We start from the raw sequence: 20,361 nt of genomic DNA, 5'->3' as shown, positions 1-20,361 counted from the left end.
TTGTAATCATAAGGTTTATAGTGAATCTATAGTTAGAATTAAGTATAAGATAAAGTAAATATTCTAAAGCTAAAAAATAGCACCTGAATTATTTTAACAAATGTAAAAAATATGAGCTAAGGTAGTTCTTTAAAGCTAAAATAAAGGAGACAATATAAAAGGGACTAAATTAAGTAATGGTAAACAAAGTTAAATGGACAGATAGTCACTATGAAATAATATTGAGTTAGGAGTAAGTTCTGATTTGTAATATATAATAAGTTGTAATATATAAAAAGTAAAAAAATATGAGGTAGTTGATACTAGCTAGCAAAAGATAGTTTTGGGACTTGCACAATAATGTAATTGGAATATACACGAATTTCACACTCAGTATGAAAGAGACTAAAACATGTAGTGGTAATCAAAATTAAATGGACAGATTTCACCCACAAGACAGCAAAAAGATCTAATAAGTTCATCTATTAAAGCAAAAAAAGATATATGCATAAATGAATCTCACAAGAAAACGACAGAAGCTCCTGTACAGAGTGAGAAAACTGAAACATGAGAATAATGATAAAATTCACCAGTATTTCATATGTATTGGACAAATTCTAGTAAGGAAAGCAAATGTAGGTCGTGTGTACTATATTACAAATGAAAATGGACTAACTTTCTTCGAGATGCAAATCTTACAGAGTCTGACAAACATTAGTGACAAAGTCTCTATACTACGTTAGTGTATGTTATTCCGTTATTGAAGTAGTCCCTGTACTATCACTTCCCAGATAGTATTTACTACCTCACTGTCTCATGTCTCTCACACAGTTTTCTGTGACTCAAATTGTGTAATTTTTCCAGATTTCCCATTTACAGTTTATTATTATTAAGAAATTTACTCTTTATTAATACCTTTATTACCAATTATTCCCATTTGAAGCATTGTTACAAATTCCCTATTATCTTATTTCTCACAATCTTACCCAAATTATCCCTTTACTCCAAATTTACAAATATTAAATTAGTGTATATTCCTATTACATTATCGTGCAATTCCTTGTACCATCTTTTACTAGCTAGTTCCAACTACCTCATATATTATTTTCTTTTTGTGCTATTAATTGTTTATATTTTATGCTATAAGTCAAATCTTACTCCCAGATTAATTCCATATCATAATTACTATCTATCCATTTAATTTTGTTCACCACTGCTTAATTTAGTTCCTTTATATATATTTTGCTGACATAGATCTCTATATACCAATACCTTGTACTGCCCTTTATTCACTAATTACTATACTCTCACTTTTAATAACAATTAAGGCGCTAATTTAGGTGCTTAAATATTTTTCCATCTTGTTTATATAGTCACATTTGTTAAAATAATTAAGGTGTTAATTCAGGTGCTACAGTGTGATGATGTCATTGTTGTACGGTAATATTTCCTAGTTCTTTTATTCTCTTTTAGATTTAGAATATTTATTTAGTCTTATTCCTAAGTTTGGAGTTTATCTGGAGAGGGTTTCGGGGGTCAACGCTCCCAGGCTGTTACTGCTGGTCGCATGCAAGCTGATGTACGAAACACAGCCCGGTTGGTCAGGTACTAACTTTAGGTGCCTGTCCAGTGCCTTCTTGAAGACAGTCAGGGGTCTATTGGTAATCCCCCTTATGTATGCTGGGAGGCAGTTGAACAGTCTTGGGCCTCGGACACTTATTGTATTGTCTCTCAGTGTACTCGTGGCGCCTCTGCTTTTCATCAGGGGAATGTTGCATCTCCTGCCGAGTCTTTTGCTTTCATATGGAGTGATTTTCGTGTGTAATTTTGGTACCAATCCCTCCAGGACCTTCCAAGTGTATATTATCATGTATCCACTTGGAAGGTCCTGGAGGGATTGATTATAGATTCACTATAAATCTTATAATTACAAGCATTGATCCTGATACCAACATCCCATTTGTAACAGCCCATTAACTAGTAACATAAATTAGTTAAATATCATAATTATTAATAACATAATATTTTATTAAAACATCTAGTTGTAGAGTCACTCTCATTCTTATGATTACAGGCATTGATCCTGATGTAAATCTTTTATTAAATGAGTTACACGAATCAAACAGCAACGTTAATTATTATACAGAAGACCAAGCTAAGACATTACTCAGAGCCAACAATAACATAACTATCTTTAATTACAATGTCAGATCCTTGAGCAAACATTATGATGGCCTCACAACATTACTCAATTCCCTTCATTCCAGTATGTCAGTTATCACACTCAAAGAAACCTGGCTAAAGGCTGGTAACACAGATGCCTATGCCATTCCTGGTTACACAGCCAGACACAGTTGTAGGACAGACCAGCAAAGGGGAGGAACAGCTATATACTACTCAAATCAACTTGAATGTATCTATAAATCTTGCACAAGGGATGAGCATGGTGAATATATCATAGCTAAATTTAAATCAAAAGACCTGCAAAAACCCCTCACAGTTATTAACATCTACAGAGTGCCACGCTCAAACATTTACCACTTTAGTTAAAAATTAGGAAACTTGATAACTGATGCACATACGAACAAAGACCACTTGCTGCTAACAGGAGATTTCAACATAAATCTACTTCATGACCAGGACCCACAAGTAATCGTATTCACAAATACTATGAGCAACTGCTTGTTGCTACCAATGTCTAAACCTACAAGAATCTCCGAGACTAGCATCTCTGGACTAACACCATATCCCCTTTAAAATCAGGCATAATCACGGACAACACCACAGACCACTACCCATCCTTTCTCATAACCAATCTAGGTAAATTGCCCCAAGACATTACTAAAGTTACCTTCAGACTACATAATGAGACAGCTGTTAATAACTTTATAGCAGCTATGACTAACATTGACTGGCATAATGAGCTTGAAACATATACAGATATGAATGAATGTATGAATAATTTTCTAAAACAAACCCACTACCTCTATAACAAGCACTGCCCTAAAAACTAAACAGATCACATCTAAGAGACTGACTAGTCCCAGGCTAACACACAGCATCCTTAAACCCATTAACACAAAGCACCAATATGAAAATCCTGGATTCGTCTCTTGACCCTCGGGTAGAGAGGACATCCATGGAGCTGCACTTTTGATCCTTGGTGGCAGGTGACAGTACTTTCATCATGGTGGAAAGTGGGCGCTGGCATGCCAACACTGTTTGTGTGGAACTGGTGAGGGGCACGATCAATGGCCAGAATACCCATATGTTGCTGACAGCGATATTGAGGGACACGTATGAGATCGCTAACGAAGACCATTATGGTGTTTCACTGAATGGTGTTACAAGAATTTTCGTCAAATTCCGACAGGGCAGCACTTAAGACAACATGGTGGCCACGTACCAGGATGGGGTTAAGCTGGTTAACCTTGGCATTAGTGTCCGTCTCCATGATGTGTCAAAGTTTTACACCTGGATCAAGGTGTGTAATGTGCCTTTTGAAACTGATGAGAGTGATTTAATTATGGAACAATGTGGGACGATTCATATGGCGACATTGGGACGTTGGCATGATGGGCGGCTTGTTGGCATCCCTGAAGGGACTTTCCCCTTAAAATGTCCCTAAAGCATCCTATTCCATCATATGTGGTGATGGAGGACTTTCGTACTCAAATTTATGTCACATACACAGATCAGAGGCGTACATGCAGACTGTGTGGGGCATACGACCACATAGCGGCGCATTGCCCAACGTGACGTGGGAGATCAACGGCTGAAGCAAGGACTGATGATACTAAGGAGCGGCAGACTTATGCTACAGCGACCCAATGTGAGCCTTCGTCAAGGGAGGCGTGGAGTGAGGAGGTGGAGAGGGAGAGCGTGTTGTTGTCTGATTGTGCAACACTCCCTGGATTTGGAGATGACGTAGGCTTGGTGTCGGCGCCGGGCGAAGAGGAGTCTACGATTGCTCAGGATGAATGGAAGCTTCCATTCAGGAGGCTCTGCACTAATTATTGGATGTATCAACGTCTAATGTGATCACCGCTGGTTTGGATAACGAGAGTGTGGAGGCCTCAATGAGAAGGACGTGTGTGGTGAGCAGCTGGTTCAGGATGTGGCAGTGAAGGTCTACAGGGCCGACACCCAATGGTTGAGGATCGTAGCTCTCGTAAGAGGGAGGCTGTAGTATCAGATAGTGAGGATGTTTTAACTCCTGGGCAAAGATCTGGGAAGAAAGCATGGCATGATGTGACACGTAGAGGTACAGGTGGCTTGACAAGTATTGAACAGGTGCAAGGGGAAGGTAATGGAAGGTGTGGGGGGCAGGGTGGGGGTTCTCACCTGGGTTCTAAGAGGGTTAAGGTGACTAAAGGTAAACCCCTATTATATCCTTCAAGTGTCTTACTTTAAATGTTAATGGGTTGAAATCAGTGGGCAAATGTAAGGTTTTTGAGGTATTGTTGAGGAGATATGTACCAGACCTTGTGTTCCTGCAGGAACATAATTATAAATCATTGGGTGAGATGTTGATTACTGGATATGAGGTATATATGGGTTCTTCTGCAAGATTGAAAGGTGGTGTAGCGTTGTGAAATAAAGAAGCCAGCCCGTTTCTTATGCAAAGATGTGAGGTAGGGGAGGAGGGGCGGGTGGTTCGGGTGGATGGTATGTGGGGTGGGGTTCAGGTGGGTTTCATAGGGGTGTATGGGCCTTCGGAAGGAGACATGAACATTAAAAATAGGTTCTTTAGGGACGTCCTTGTTTACCATTTAAGATTGCTGCCAGTCATTACGATTATAGGAGGTGACTGGAACTGTGTTGTACGACGTAAGAACGTAGAACCTAGAGGGAGGTTTTTTTTCGAGGTATTTAGGGGATCTATTGCGAGGTGTGAATGTAGTGGATGTGGGAGGGGAGGAAGTGGATGGGGTGATGCATACATTTATTAAGCGCGATTATGCAGCGAGGCTTGATCGAATCTATGTATCTCGGGGGGTGAGAGTGGGGAGTGTGTGTGTGTTGAATGTGAGCTTCTCTGATCATAGAGAGGTTCTGGTGGACTTGAATTGGGAGGGATTGCCAAAGCGTTTCAGGGGTTATTGGAAGATGAATGTTGGGTTATTGCTCAATGGAGGGGGGGAGGGAATCTTTTAAGAGCGCTTGGAGGAGGTAGTGGGCTGTCGGCTGGGGGGGGGGTTGATGTCCTAGGGTGGTGGGACACGGTCGGTAAGGGGAAGGTGAGGGATTTTTATGAGAAGCGGGGAAGGGAAGAGTGGCGGTTTCAATATGGGGTTTTTGTTGATTTGGGGCATGGTAAGCTGTGGCATGTGGCGGGTATATATCACTTTGAAACGTGTGATGAGAAGTGTCTATTGAAGAGTGTGTATCGATATATTTGGGGTTCGGGCTGTGACTGGTTGTTGAGAGATGTTGTGTGTCTACCAGTATGCCAGGGAGGGCTGGGGTTAATGGTCCTGCATCGAAGGTTGTTGGGTATGTACATTAAACACAGTTATTTGAGGGAGGGTAGGGTTGCAGGCACATGCTTGGCATGCGTGAGAAGGGATCTGGGGCGTTGGGTGAGGGGTAGGGATGTTCAGGTGTGTGAGGGAATGTTGAGGTTATTGATTTTTGCGAGGGACCCACGCAGGGTCAAGATAGGAAGACTGGCTCAGGTGGGTGGTGGGGAGGTGGTTGCTAGGGTTGAAGGTATATATCTGATGTATGCATGGAGTGACATATGGGGCCGCTTGAAAGGGTTACGACTGAAGGCTGTGGTGAGGGATGTAATGTTCAAACTTCTCCACAATATATTGCCGTCTGGGGAAGTGTTGGGTAATAGTCGTGTGCAGGAGTGTTGTGTGTGTGAGGATATTGACACTGTTTTTCATGTATATTTTTGTTCGAGGTTGGAACCAGTGAGAGAGTGGTTTAGCAGGGTTTTATGTATGGTGGGTGGGGGTGGGATTAGTGTTTTAAGGGCATTAAGCTTGCATGCTGGTGGGGTGGGGGTGACAAGATAACCCATTGCAGAATGCAATGGGTTATCTTGTCACAGCCTCATGTATACTTCGTGGGTTTTAAGACGTGCGCTGGTAAGAGAGCGAATCAGGGCACTGACAGCGATATTTTATGGGACGCAACAGCGGAATAAGAACATCACCGGGAACAGACGATATTTCCAATTTTCGGAGAGATATCGTAGCTTCCGCTTCAGGTACTTATGGGCATTACAGTCTTAAGGGGAAACAATGAACCCGGCTTCTTGAGGAATGAGCGAGCGTGAGTGGTGCATTTGGTGAGCAAAGGTGTGATGTGAGGTGTGTGGGGATGGTGAGTGTCTTGGTGTACAGGAACATTTCATGTAATGTGTTAATTGGGGATGGAAGTGTAAACCTGGTTGAGGGTAAGCTTAAAATGGAGCTCTCTTTTAAATATGTTTGTTCTCATGTTTTTTTTTATACAACAGTGGTTGCATGTTAGTATAATGTACCTTTTGGTATGCTGTATGAGTCTGTATTCCTAAAGTGGAATTACAAATGTATTGTCTCTATATTCATCACAAAGGGTAAACTTTTACCACGTGATTAGGTTACGCGTGGCGTTCTTATATTTACTGTTTTCTGTATTGCAGACCATGTAGGTGTGCGATCCAGGTATGTGTGGAGTACGGTACTTATATCATTGTGGAAGGGGAGGGCAACGGATGGTTCTCCCTGAGGGAGGGGGACCAGGTGTTGGTGCTGGTGATGATGGTGTATGCAGTGTTTGTTAGTACAATCTTGTGTGTGGGTGCTGGCCGTAGGCACATGTAGCGTGTTTGATGCGGATGGAGTGCAGCGTAGGTACGAATTCCACACCCGAGGGTGTGGCGTGGGTAATGTGTAGGTCAGGGCACAGTCATGTGTGTGTCCAGGCCACGAGAGTGTGGCATGGGTATTGTGTAGGTCAGGGCACAGTCATGTGTGCGTCCAGACCACGAGAGTGTGGCGTGGGTATTGTGTAGGTCAGGGCACAGTCATGTGTGCGTCCAGACCACGAGAGTGTGGCGTGGGTATTGTGTAGGTCAGGGCACAATCATGTGTGCGTCCAGACCACGAGGGTGTGGCGTGGGTAATGTGTGGATAAGATTTTCTTCGGAATTTTAACCCTGGAGGGTTAGTTCTCCAGTGTTATGTGACACTTTGTTAAATATCTGATTGCATTGACTGCTTTGATATAAATACCGTCATTATTATGTAATGTGTAATGTACGCCCTGAGTGTCAATGTTATGGTTAGGAAGCCTTGAGTGTAAGGCGTTGGGGGGGTCAGGTGGTGTAAATTTAGTGGTAAATTGTATAAAAGGGACCAATGTGATGTAGGACGGTTGGGTTAGAAGGGTCATTGGACCTCGTGTGTTATTCTGTGAGAGTTACGATACACGGGGAAATGTTTAGTTCAGGTATAAGGATGTGTGTTGAATGGTAATTATATTATTTTTTAATTGATTTTTTGAAATATTATTTCTTGTCATAATGTTTTAAGTATTATAAAATATGTTCCTAAACACATATGCTATAGATCGAGCTATGTGATTATTTGGGGTCTATTGTGGTGGAGGAGGTAGGGGTGTATGACTTATTATAGCATGTCTTTTGGTGTTTTTCTGGTGGTACGATGACACTGCGCCGCAAAGCTTATCTGGTGTTTACTTATGTATGGATTATGAACATCTCAGGCGGCTCGAAGTGTATATAGCGACTGTGAGAATGCCACGCAATTTATATGGAGTACTGTGCTTGTGATTTCTATTTTGTATACCTGTTTAATAAGGGATGCAGGCTTTCTATATATTTATTTATTATGGTGTATTAAGAGGCTTTAAACGACTCGTAGCTTAGCCATCCCTAAGCTTCAAATGTATCGGTTATCCTGATACTTGAAGAGATTAAATTTAACACAGAGATCCACTATATTGATAAAATCCAAAAGCGATAATGTGAGGACTAAGTACCAGTGAGTTTCTGGCTCAGAATATTAATAGCAACATCAGTAGGAAAGCTGGTAAAGAGGACTGTGATAATGAAGAAAGCAATGATTTCGTTTTTGACCTTCAGGTTGGAAATGCAAGAAAGGTCACCTGAGGGTTTGAGATGGACCTGACTGATGGTGCCCAGAAGTGCTGAGATGTGTTTGGCAAGTGTCCAGCTCATCAGTGTGGTGCGCTCTCTGTGCCTGAAGTAATGGGATGTAGTGGGATGCCAGGCTTGTGTGTCGTAGGAAGGTAAGATAAGATAAGATAAGATTTTGTTCGGTTTTTTAACCCCGGAGGGTTAGCCACCCAGGGTAACCCAAGAAAGTCGGTGCGTCATCGAGGATTGTCTAACTTATTTCCATTGTGGTCCTTAATCTTGTCCCCCAGGATGCGACCCACACCAGTCGACTAACACCCAGGTACCTATTTGCTGCTAGGTGAACAGGACAACAGGTGTAATGAAACGTGTCGAAATGTTTCCACCCGCCGGGAATCGAACCCGGGCCCTCCGTGTGTGAAGCGGGAGCTTTAGCCACCAGGCCACCGGGCCACCGGGCCTGGTGCTGGTGCTGATTTTGGTTGACTTGGTAAAAGTTTTAGTAATTTCTTGATTTGTTCTGATTTTTGTATGATGTTAGGGGCTTTTTGAAGAAAAGTTTTTATGCTTTGAACAGTGACTCTGAAACAGGCTGTTATGTGTTGGCATAACTAAGGAGGTTTAATTCAAACCATATTATTGATGATATTGTTGCTGGCCAGGCCCCTGTGTGCGTGGATATACCTTCTGGCAATGACCGATCTTGAAGGCTCAGTAACCGCAACAGTGATAATTCTTAGAACAAATCCTTTATGAAACACGGAGTCCCAAGATGGTTGGTTCTTGTTTATTATGTCCAGAAGATTGTGTTTCTTGTTGATGCTTGTGTCTCCGTGGGGGTTAGTGTGTAGGAAGATTTCTGGGCGTCCCATTTCGCTCCAGTTGCTGTGGGAGCAAAGGTCTTGAAGTTTTCATGATAGCTTCAGTTTTTGTGGATGTTTTCAGTGGTAGTTTGGGTGAGTATAAAATCTGCCGTTCGTCTGTCAGGAGTGGGAGGTAAAGTACGAATCTGAGCAGCACTTAATGAGGCCTCCTTCTGAGTATTGCAGTTCATTTGTGCTTTCTCTAAGGAAAAGATAAATAACACGATATACTGTGATACGCAGCCCCACACCTCTAACTTCCACAGTGGGCGTCTGCACCATCCCCTGTGGATACTGTTCCAAAAAATATGTAAAGAAAACAAGCAGAAATCTTGCGGTCTAGCTCAACGAACATTGAAACTCCAGCTACAGAGACGACTTAAGGTACGCCTGTGTCCTCCACAGAGACGCCACGGGGCATTTAATGAACTGGGATGACGCACAACTCGTCCTCATTGAACAAGATCTTAGACCCCGACGATGTTTGAAATCCACTCTAATAGCCGTCACCGACACCATAGAACATAATACTGGAAACTACAATTATTAAAAAAAAAAACATTAACATACATGGTACTCAACCAGGCAAAGTACCACCTACGTAAGAGCACACGAGTCACATGGGTGGAAACATCGGGCGTGTTTCCTTACACCTGTTGTCTATGTTCACCCATCAGTTTAAAATAGGTACCTGGGTGTTAGTAGACTGGTGTGGGTCGCATCCTGGGACAAAACTGACCTAATTTGCGGGAAATGCTCTGCATAACAAGCGACTTTCTATATAGTAGTATGTCACTGATGTCAGCTATGGTCTATATACCTTGTACAGGTACTTATAGTAAATAAAGATATTATTATTATTATAATTATTATTATTATTATTATTATTATTATTATTATTATTATTATTATTATTATTATTATTATTATTATTATTACTATTATCATAAGTATGTCATAGTGTTTGCTTACGTGTTTAAACCAATTAATCGGTATCTATTATCAAGGTTTATACAGTAGACAGCAATGTCACTTGGTCTTTGAAGGTGTGTAGCTGAGCTCTCGTATATCTGACTTGCTTACCTAACAATCTCAGACATGTTGGTATTCCTCTTTATGCATAAATTCCAATATTATCCCTTCAAGTTTTCTATCTATTGTTTTCAAAAATTTTAGTTCTGATTATTCTTTTATCCCAATTCTCAAGATTTGGTCTCCTGTTATTCAGGTGGGAACTGTGGAGAGTGAAAAATTGATATTAGTGTGTTTGGGACACCCAGGTGCTAGAGTTCCCACAGTCATAAAAATCACCCACATTCAGATTTCTTTGTGACTCAAAATTAGACTGATTTCTTTCCTTAATTTAGTTTAGGTTTCCAGTTGTGAATTTATGTTACTGTATAGGCCTTGTTAGTGAGGTTGTGGGATGCTGGAGTGGAGGATGGAGGATGAGGAGAGTATGTGAGGAGGATGGAGATGAGGAGAGTATGTGAGGAGGATGGAAGATGAGGAGAGTATGTGAGGAGAATGGAAGATGAGGAAAGTATGTCAGGAGGATTGAAGATGAAGAGAGTATGTGAGGATGGAAGATGAGGAGAGTATGTGAGGAGAATGGAAGATGAGGAGAGTATGTGAGGAGGATGGAAGATGAGGAGAGTATGTGAGGATGGAAGATGAGGAGAGTATGTGAGGAGAATGGAAGATGAGGAGAGTATGTGAGGATGGAAGATGAGGAGAGTATGTGAGGAGGATGGAAGATGAGGAGAGTATGTGAGGAGAATGGAAGATGAGGAGAGTATGTGAGGATGGAAGATGACGAGAGTATGTGAGGAGGATGGAAGATGAGGAAAGTATGTGAGGAGGATTGAAGATGAAGAGAGTATGTGAGGATGGAAGATGAGGAGAGTATGTGAGGAGGATGGAAGATGAGGAGAGTATGTGAGGAGGATGGATGATGAGGAGAGTATGTGAGGAGGATGGAAGATGAGGAGAATATGTGAGGAGGATGGAAGATGAGGAGAGTATGCGAAGAGGATGGATGATGAGGAGAGTATGTGAGGATGGAAGATGAGGAGAGTATGTGAGGACAATGGAAGATGAGGAGAATATGTGAGGAGGATGGAAGATGAGGAGAGTATGTGAGGAGGATGGAAGATGAGGAGAGTATGTGAGGAGGATGGATGATGAGGAAAGTATGTGAGGAGGATGGAAGATGAGGAGAGTATGTGAGGAGGATGGAAGATGAGGAGAGTATGTGAGGAGGATGGATGATGAGGAAAGTATGTAAGGAGGATGGAAGATGAGGAGAGTATGTGAGGAGGATGGAAGGTGAGGAGAGTATGTGAGGAGGATGGAAGATGAGGAGAGTATGTGAGGAGGATGGAAGATGAGGAGAGTATGTGAGGAGGATGGAAGGTGAGGAGAGTATGTGAGGAGGATGGAAGATGAGGAGAGTATGTGAGGAGGATGGAAGATGAGGAGAGTATGTAAGGAGGATGGAAGATGAGGAGAGTATGTGAGGAGGATGGAAGGTGAGGAGAGTATGTGAGGAGGATGGAAGATGAGGAGAGTATGTGAGGAGGATGGAAGATGAGGAGAGTATGTAAGGAGGATGGAAGATGAGGAGAGTATGTGAGGAGGATGGAAGGTGAGGAGAGTATGTGAGGAGGATGGAAGATGAGGAGAGTATGTGAGGAGGATGGAAGATGAGGAGAGTATGTGAGGAGGATGGAAGATGAGGAGAGTATGTAAGGAGGATGGAAGATGAGGAGAGTATGTGAGGAGGATGGAAGGTGAGGAGAGTATGTGAGGAGGATGGAAGATGAGGAGAGTATGTGAGGAGGATGGAAGATGAGGAGAGTATGTGAGGAGGATGGAAGGTGAGGAGAGTATGTGAGGAGGATGGAGGATGAGGAGAGTATGTGAGGAGGATGGAGATGAGGAGAGTATGTGAGGAGGATGGAAGATGAGGAGAGTATGTGAGGAGAATGGAAGATGAGGAAAGTATGTCAGGAGGATTGAAGATGAAGAGAGTATGTGAGGATGGAAGATGAGGAGAGTATGTGAGGAGAATGGAAGATGAGGAGAGTATGTGAGGAGGATGGAAGATGAGGAGAGTATGTGAGGATGGAAGATGAGGAGAGTATGTGAGGAGAATGGAAGATGAGGAGAGTATGTGAGGATGGAAGATGAGGAGAGTATGTGAGGAGGATGGAAGATGAGGAGAGTATGTGAGGAGAATGGAAGATGAGGAGAGTATGTGAGGATGGAAGATGAGGAGAGTATGTGAGGAGGATGGAAGATGAGGAAAGTATGTGAGGAGGATTGAAGATGAAGAGAGTATGTGAGGATGGAAGATGAGGAGAGTATGTGAGGAGGATGGAAGATGAGGAGAGTATGTGAGGAGGATGGATGATGAGGAGAGTATGTGAGGAGGATGGAAGATGAGGAGAATATGTGAGGAGGATGGAAGATGAGGAGAGTATGCGAAGAGGATGGATGATGAGGAGAGTATGTGAGGATGGAAGATGAGGAGAGTATGTGAGGACAATGGAAGATGAGGAGAATATGTGAGGAGGATGGAAGATGAGGAGAGTATGTGAGGAGGATGGAAGATGAGGAGAGTATGTGAGGAGGATGGATGATGAGGAAAGTATGTGAGGAGGATGGAAGATGAGGAGAGTATGTGAGGAGGATGGAAGATGAGGAGAGTATGTGAGGAGGATGGATGATGAGGAAAGTATGTGAGGAGGATGGAAGATGAGGAGAGTATGTGAGGAGGATGGAAGATGAGGAGAGTATGTGAGGAGGATGGAAGATGAGGAGAGTATGTGAGGAGGATGGATGATGAGGAAAGTATGTGAGGAGGATGGAAGATGAGTAGAGTATGTGAGGAGGATGGAAGATGAGGAGAGTATGTGAGGATGGAAGATGAGGAGAGTATGTGAGGAGGATGGAAGGTGAGGAGAGTATGTGAGGATGGAAGATGAGGAGAGTATGTGAGGAGGATGGAAGGTGAGGAGAGTATGTGAAGAGGATGGAAGATGAGGAGAGTATGTGAGGAGGATGGAAGATGAGGAGAGTATGTAAGGAGGATGGAAGATGAGGAGAGTATGTGAGGATGGAAGATGAGGAGAGTATGTGAGGAGGATGGAAGGTGAGGAGAGTATGTGAGGAGGATGGAAGATGAGGAGAGTATGTGAGGAGGATGGAAGATGAGAGTATGTGAGGAGGATGGAAGATGAGAGTATGTGAGGAGGATGGAAGATGAGGAGAGTATGTGAGGAGGATGGAAGATGAGGAAAGCATGTGAGGAGGATGGAAGATGAGGAGAGTATGTGAGGAGGATGGAAGATGAGGAAAGCATGTGAGGAGGATGGAAGATGAGGAAAGCATGTGAGGAGGATGGAAGATGAGGAGAGTATGTGAGGAGGATGGAAGGTGAGGAGAGTATGTGAGGAGGATGGAAGATGAGGAGAGTATGTGAGGAGGATGGAAGGTGAGGAGAGTATGTGAGGAGGATGGAAGATGAGGAGAGTATGTGAGGAGGATGGAAGATGAGGAAAGCATGTGAGGAGGATGGAAGATGAGGAGAGTATGTGAGGAGGATGGAAGATGAGGAAAGCATGTGAGGAGGATGGAAGATGAGGAGAGTATGTGAGGAGGATGGAAGGTGAGGAGAGTATGTGAGGAGGATGGAAGATGAGGAGAGTATGTGAGGAGGATGGAAGATGAGGAGAGTATGTGAGGAGGATGGAAGGTGAGGAGAGTATGTGAGGAGGATGGAAGATGAGGAGAGTATGTGAGGAGGATGGAAGATGAGGAGAGTATGTGAGGAGGATGGAAGGTGAGGAGAGTATGTGAGGAGGATGGAAGTGAAGAAAAAGTGAGGACGAAGTAAGGAGGAAGGAAGTGAGGAGGAAGTGAGGAGGAAGGAAGTGAGGAGGAAGTGAGGAAGAAGGAAGTGATGATGAAGGAAGTGAGGAGGAAGGAAGTGAGGATGAAGGAAGTGAGGATGAAGGAAGTGAGGAGGAAGGAAGTGAGGATGAAGGAAGTGAGGATGAAGGAAGTGAGGAGGAAGGAAGTGAGAAGGAAGGAAGTGAGGAGAAAGTGAGGAGGAAGTGAGTAGGAAGTGAGGAGGAAGTGAGGAAGAAGGAAGTGATGATGAAGGAAGTGAGGAAGAAGGAAGTGAGGATGAAGGAAGTGAGAAGGAATGAAGTGAGGAGAAAGTGAGGAGGAAGTGAGTAGGAAGTGAGGAGGAAGGAAGTGAGGAGGAAGTGAGTAGGAAGTGAGGAGGAAGGAAGTGAGGAGGAAGGAAGTGAGGAGGAAGGAAGTGAGGAGGAAGTGAGTAGGAAGTGAGGAGGAAGGAAGTGAGGAGGAAGGAAGTGAGGAGGAAGTGAGTAGGAAGTGAGGAGGAAGGAAGTGAGGAGGAAGGAAGTGAGGAGGAAGTGAGGAGGAAGGAAGTGAGGAGGAAGGAAGTGAGGAGGAAGTGAGGAGAAATTGAGGAGAAAGTGATGAGGAAGTGTATACTGGAGGTATACAGGTATACAGGTATACTGGTATGCAACAAGTATACTGGTGGTATACTTGTTGTATACCTGGAGTATACTTGGTGTTTACCTGGTGTATACCTGGAGTATACTTGGATTAATCCTGATGTATACCTGGAGTATACTTTAAGCATACCTGGTGTATACTAGGAGTATACTTGTAGTGTACCTGGATTATACTTGGATTATACCTGGTGTTTTTCTGGAGTATACTTAGAATATACCTCGTGTATACCTGCAGTATATTTGAAGTATATCTGATGTATAACTGGAGTATACTTGGAGTATACCTGGTGTATACCTGGAGTACACTTATAGTATACCTGGTGTAGACCTGGAGTATACTTGGAGTATACCTGGAGCACACCTGAAGTGTACCTAGTGCATACTTGGATTATACCTGGTATACCTGGAGTATACCTGGAGAATACTTGGAGTATACCTGGTGCACACCTGGAGTGTACCTAGTGCATACTTGGATTATACCTGGTATACCTGGAGTATACCTGATGTATTCCTGGATTATACTTGGAGTATACCTGGTGTATTCCTGGAGCATACTTGGAGTAAACCTCATGTATACCTTGTGTATACCTGGAGTATACTTGGAGTATACCTGGTGCACACCTGGAGTGTACCTAGTGCATACTTGGATTATACCTGGTATACCTGGAGTATACCTGATGTATACCTGGAGTACACTTGGAGTATACCTGGTGTATACCTGGAGTATACTTGGAGTATACCTGGTGCACATCTGGAGTGTACCTAGTGCATACTTGGATTATACCTGGTATACCTGGTGTATACCTGGAGTATACTTGGAGTATACCTGGTGTATACCTGGAGTATACCAGGTAACTTAGGTGTATACCTGGAGTATAACTGGAGTATACCTGGTGTGTACCTGGAGTATACTTGGAGTATACCTGGAGTACACCTGGAGCATACTTGTGGTATGCATGGAGTATACCTGGAGAGGGTTTCACGGGTCAACACCCCCGATACCTGGTCTGTGACCAGGCCTCACGGGGGATCACAGCCTGATCCACCAGGCTGTTACTGCTGGAAGCACGCAAACCGACGTACGAACCAGTCCGGCTGGTCAGGTACTGACTTTAGGTGTAGCAAGACTGTGCTTCACTTCCTTCATGGCCGAGGGACTGATCACCTCATATATTCCCCATTATACCCTTAAATTGCATTGATAAAGCCACTGGCTGGCCACACGTGTACAAATAAAGATACCCAGGTGTTGCATATGTGTCTAATTCCTAACATTGTCCTCTTATCAGTGGTTCATAACGTCAGGTAGTGAGGACCTTTCTCATACACTGTCCTCTTATCAGTGGTTCATAATATCAGGTAGTGAGTACACTACTCTTACATTGTCCAAGATCCTTTTTTTTAACTGACGTTTGCAGCTGTTGGTTTCCTAACCTGTATTCCGTCTGCGGTCTTCTGTGTCCTTCCCCAATCTTCATCACCTTACACTTACTGTGGTTAAACTCCAGGAGGCATTTGTCGGACCATACTTGTAGTTTGTCCAGATCCCCTTGTAATCTTAACTGATCCTCGCCCACTTGTATTCTTCTCATCAGTTTCACATCATCAGCGAACAGTGACACTTCTGAATTTATTCCTTCCACCATGTCATTCACGTATACAATAAACAGCACCGGGCCTAGAATTGAACCTTGTGGAACCTCACTCGACACATGCGCCCACTCCGACACTTCAGCACGTACCAACACTCGTTGTTTCCTTCTTGTCAGGTATTCCCAGATCTTTTGCAATACTTTCCCTGTTATTCCTGCCTGCTCCTCTAATTTTTGCACCAGTCTGTTGTGTGGTACTGTGTCAAAAGCCTTCTTGCAATCTAAGAAGATGCAATCTACTCATCCCTCTCTCTCCTGTCTTACTTCTGTTACTTTATCGTAGAACTTAAGTAGATCTGTGACACAGGATTTCTCATCTCTGAAGCCGTGCTGACTGTCATGTATGAGCCCAATCTTTTCAATGTGTTCCACCACTCTTCTCCTGACATGTATGTATGTATATATGTATGTATATGTATGTATGTGTATGTACTCACCTGATTGTGGTTGCAGGGGTCGAGACTCAGCTCCTGTATATATATATATATATATATATATATATATATATATATATATATATATATATATATATATATATATATATATATATATATATATATATATATATATATATATATATATATATATGCAATAAGATCACAGTAAACAGGTGATTTCAAAATATGCAAAACAACCACTCTGAAAGAATAGAAAAATTCCAAGCGCTTTCGTGACTACTCACATTATCAAGGAACTATGAAAGTGAAGCATCCAAGGAAGCTATATAAGGGGTCCGGCCAGCACCTCACTATCAGATCCCACAACGGTTAAACACATGACGCGCGGCGAGCCAACTTGGATAGGTCCTTTGCACAACTCACCCCCAAGCTATTCTACCCAAGAAAATTTAAAAATTATTTGTCCAGTGTATTATTAAATTCTTCCCAAATTCTATTAATTATAAATGGATCTAATTTATACACACCAAAGGAAATATTCATATTATTGTCAAAACTGCTTTTTATGAAACAAGATTCAATTATATTCCTGTCGACCATGGACTTGCTTGATACTACTTTCTCAACTTTTTGAAAATCAATTTGATGGTTAAAATCTCTTACATGAATAAATAGAGCATTGGAATCTTGTCCAGTTCTAATGCTATATTTATGTTGTTTTAATCTTAGTTCGAGATTTTTACCAGTTTGACCGTAATAAACTTTATCGCAAATTTTACAAGGAATCTTATAGACACATCCATCAGCATTTTGGGGGGAATTCTTTATCAAAAGTTTTTTTACTGTATCAAGCATTTTGAATACAACTTTAATATTAAAAGTCTTAAGAAGAGAAGGCATATCAACCAAGTTTTCATGGTAAGGGAGAACCAACATATTTTTAGTTGAATAAGGCTGGTTGCCCCTTTTTGGATTATAAAAAGTGTTTCTAGCAACTTTAAAAGATTTATCAATTACATTTCTTGGGTATTTAACACTGGCCTGTGTGTTAACCACTGGCCTGTGTGTTAACCAGTGCCGGTGTTAACCACTAATCTGTGTGTTAACCACTGCCAGTGTTAACCACTGGACTGTGTGTTAACAACTGCCTGTGTTAACCAATGGCCTGTGTGTTAACCACTATTACAACCCTGGAGTCCAAAAGCCTGTTATCCTGGGTGTAAAGGGAGCAAAATAAACACAGCAGAAAAACTTTTGACTTATATTATCCTTCACCAATTTAGAACAGAAGTATGTACACTATATACACTATGTACGACAATAGGTATTAGTGCACTCCACGGTAAGCAAGGCAAAATAGAAGCCACTAGAGAGCAGACCGTGCTTCAACCAGCTCTAGAATGGGAATGACAAGGGCAGACAGGTGAGTGGTACCCGCATCACCTCTGCGATTGCCAAAGCCATCTTCTCATTGGCTGGAACCTGGGTACTGGTTGAACGACGGGGCCCCATCGTCAACCCTTAACACCTGGTTCGCTGGTTGGGGGAGATAGCCTTTCAATGAAGGTGTGTAAATGCGCCGAATAAAGGCTACGTACTCTTTGCATGGCACACCACCACCCCGAGAGGGCTCAGGAATAGGCTCCCACCTCCCATTGGTGACCGTGTCACCATGGCACCATGCAATGGGACCGCCTGTCCTCTCAACCATCCAACTCTTAGATAGAGCTCAGCTCTATCTTAGAACGAGACAGCAGACAGTCGGGCTAACATAGGTCCAAGACACGGGTGGAAGGTAGCCCGCGTCCCCTCACTAAAAAACAACCCTCACAAAGGGACAAAAAATAAAGAGCTTAAACTGGTCACCATAGGTCCCTAACACATCCTAACCTAAAATACTCTTGATAATGTATCTGCCAACTTATTTTCTTTGCCGGCAATGTGTAATATTCTGAGAGAATAGGGATGCAGTCGTAGACTCCATCTCATGAGCCTCGTATTATGGTTCTTCATGGCTTGGAGATATACTAGAGGGTTGTGGTCACTATAGACAGTGACCACATGTGAAGTCTGGCCCACATGATCATCGACGTGCTCCAAAGCCAGTACCAGCGCTAGGGCTTCTTTTTTAATGGTAGAGTAAGCCCTCTGATGCGGCTGGAACTTTGATGAGTAGACTGCTACAGGCTGCAACCTCTCGTCTCCGTTTTGCATCAGTTCTGCCTCAACCCCAGACTCACAAGCATCAACCTGTAATGAGAAATGTTTGGAGAAGTCTGGAGACAAAAGAATGGGTGCAGTACACAATAATCTTTTAGCTTTCTTAAAATCATTTTGACATTCTGGGGTCCAATTAAAGGGAACTTTGTGACTGGTAAGAGAAGCAAGGGGGGATACAATATCTGAAAAATGTGTGCAAAATTTTCTATAAAATCCTATCATGCCATGGAAACGTTGAAGAGATTTCCTATCATGAGGAACTGGATAATCTTTAATGGCAAGAACTATAGCAAATTTAGGAGCAACTTTGCCACTACCTACTTCATGGCCTAGAAAAGAAACAGTGGCCTGGCCAAAGGAAGACGTAGATAAATTAACAGTTAAATGAGAACTCTGAAAGGTCTCAAAGAGAGCCTTAAGTCTAAACAGGTGTTGATCCCAAGTATAAGACACCACTACGATGTCATCTAGGTAAGCTGCAGTGCCATCAAGTCCTTTAATAGCCTGATGGGTAAGTTTCTGGAATGAAGAGGGGGAGTTTGTCATTCCGAAAGGGGTAACTGTATATTGATAATGACCTCCTGGAATTACGAAGGCAGAGATTTCCTTCGGCTTATCAGTCAAAGGTGCCTGATAGTAACCTTTAAGGAGATCTAACGTGGACACAAAAGTAGCCTTACCCACAAAGTCGATTACGTCATCCAGACGAGGAAGAGGGTAAGCTTCTGTAACTGTGACCTCATTCACTTTACGGTAGTCTGTACACATACGAAAACCTCCATCAGCTTTTTAACAAGGATACACGGTGAAGCCCGTGGACTAGATGACTTCTCCACTAATCCATGCTCTAACAGAAATTCTACCTCCTGCTGAAGTAGCTTGTGCTTTTCAGGATTAACTCTGTAGGGGGAGAGTTTAATAGGTTTAAAGTTTCCCACATCAACGTCATGATAACCTAACGTGCATTTTCTCGAGACATCCGAAAAAAAATATCAGGGTATGTTAAACAGTTAAACTTGTTGCTTGAATTTTAGACAGCCCTACCATTAAACAGCTAGGGTTCTTGAGGAGGACAGAGTTTGGCAGCTCGACATTAATTTCAGAAATAGAATGGAAAGAGTCAGAGTCGTCCTCAGAGGCAGAGGACAGAATCATTACTGCGACTTTATCTGGTGTATAAAAAGCTTAAATTTTATTAATGTGGTAAGTTTAAGTTTTTGAGGTCTTATCAAGGGGAGCTACCACATAATTTACATCAGATAATTTACTTACAATTTGCATAGGTCCCGTGAATCTAGCTTTCAAGGTGTGGCCAAGTATAGGTTCCTGCACCAACACCTTGTCTCCTGGATGGAAGGAGCAGAATTGTGCACTTCTGTCATACCTCTGTTTCATCTTATTTTGTGACCTCCTGGAAAGCACTGCCAGTCAGCCTTTTTTAGATTCCATCAGGGGGTAGGTGTGGGGAGCGGGCACCGCTTAACCATCAGCGTGGTGACCTTGAGCTGTCTTTAGGTTAGCCTTGGCTAACTGACGTGCCACCTGCAACCTTGAAGACGGGTTGTAGAGTGTTGAGCT

Source organism: Cherax quadricarinatus, chromosome 61 (genome assembly GCF_038502225.1).
Source record: "Cherax quadricarinatus isolate ZL_2023a chromosome 61, ASM3850222v1, whole genome shotgun sequence".
In the NCBI taxonomy this organism is placed as follows: Eukaryota; Metazoa; Arthropoda; class Malacostraca; order Decapoda; family Parastacidae; genus Cherax; species Cherax quadricarinatus.
Note: the sequence above shows the minus strand (reverse complement) of the source record.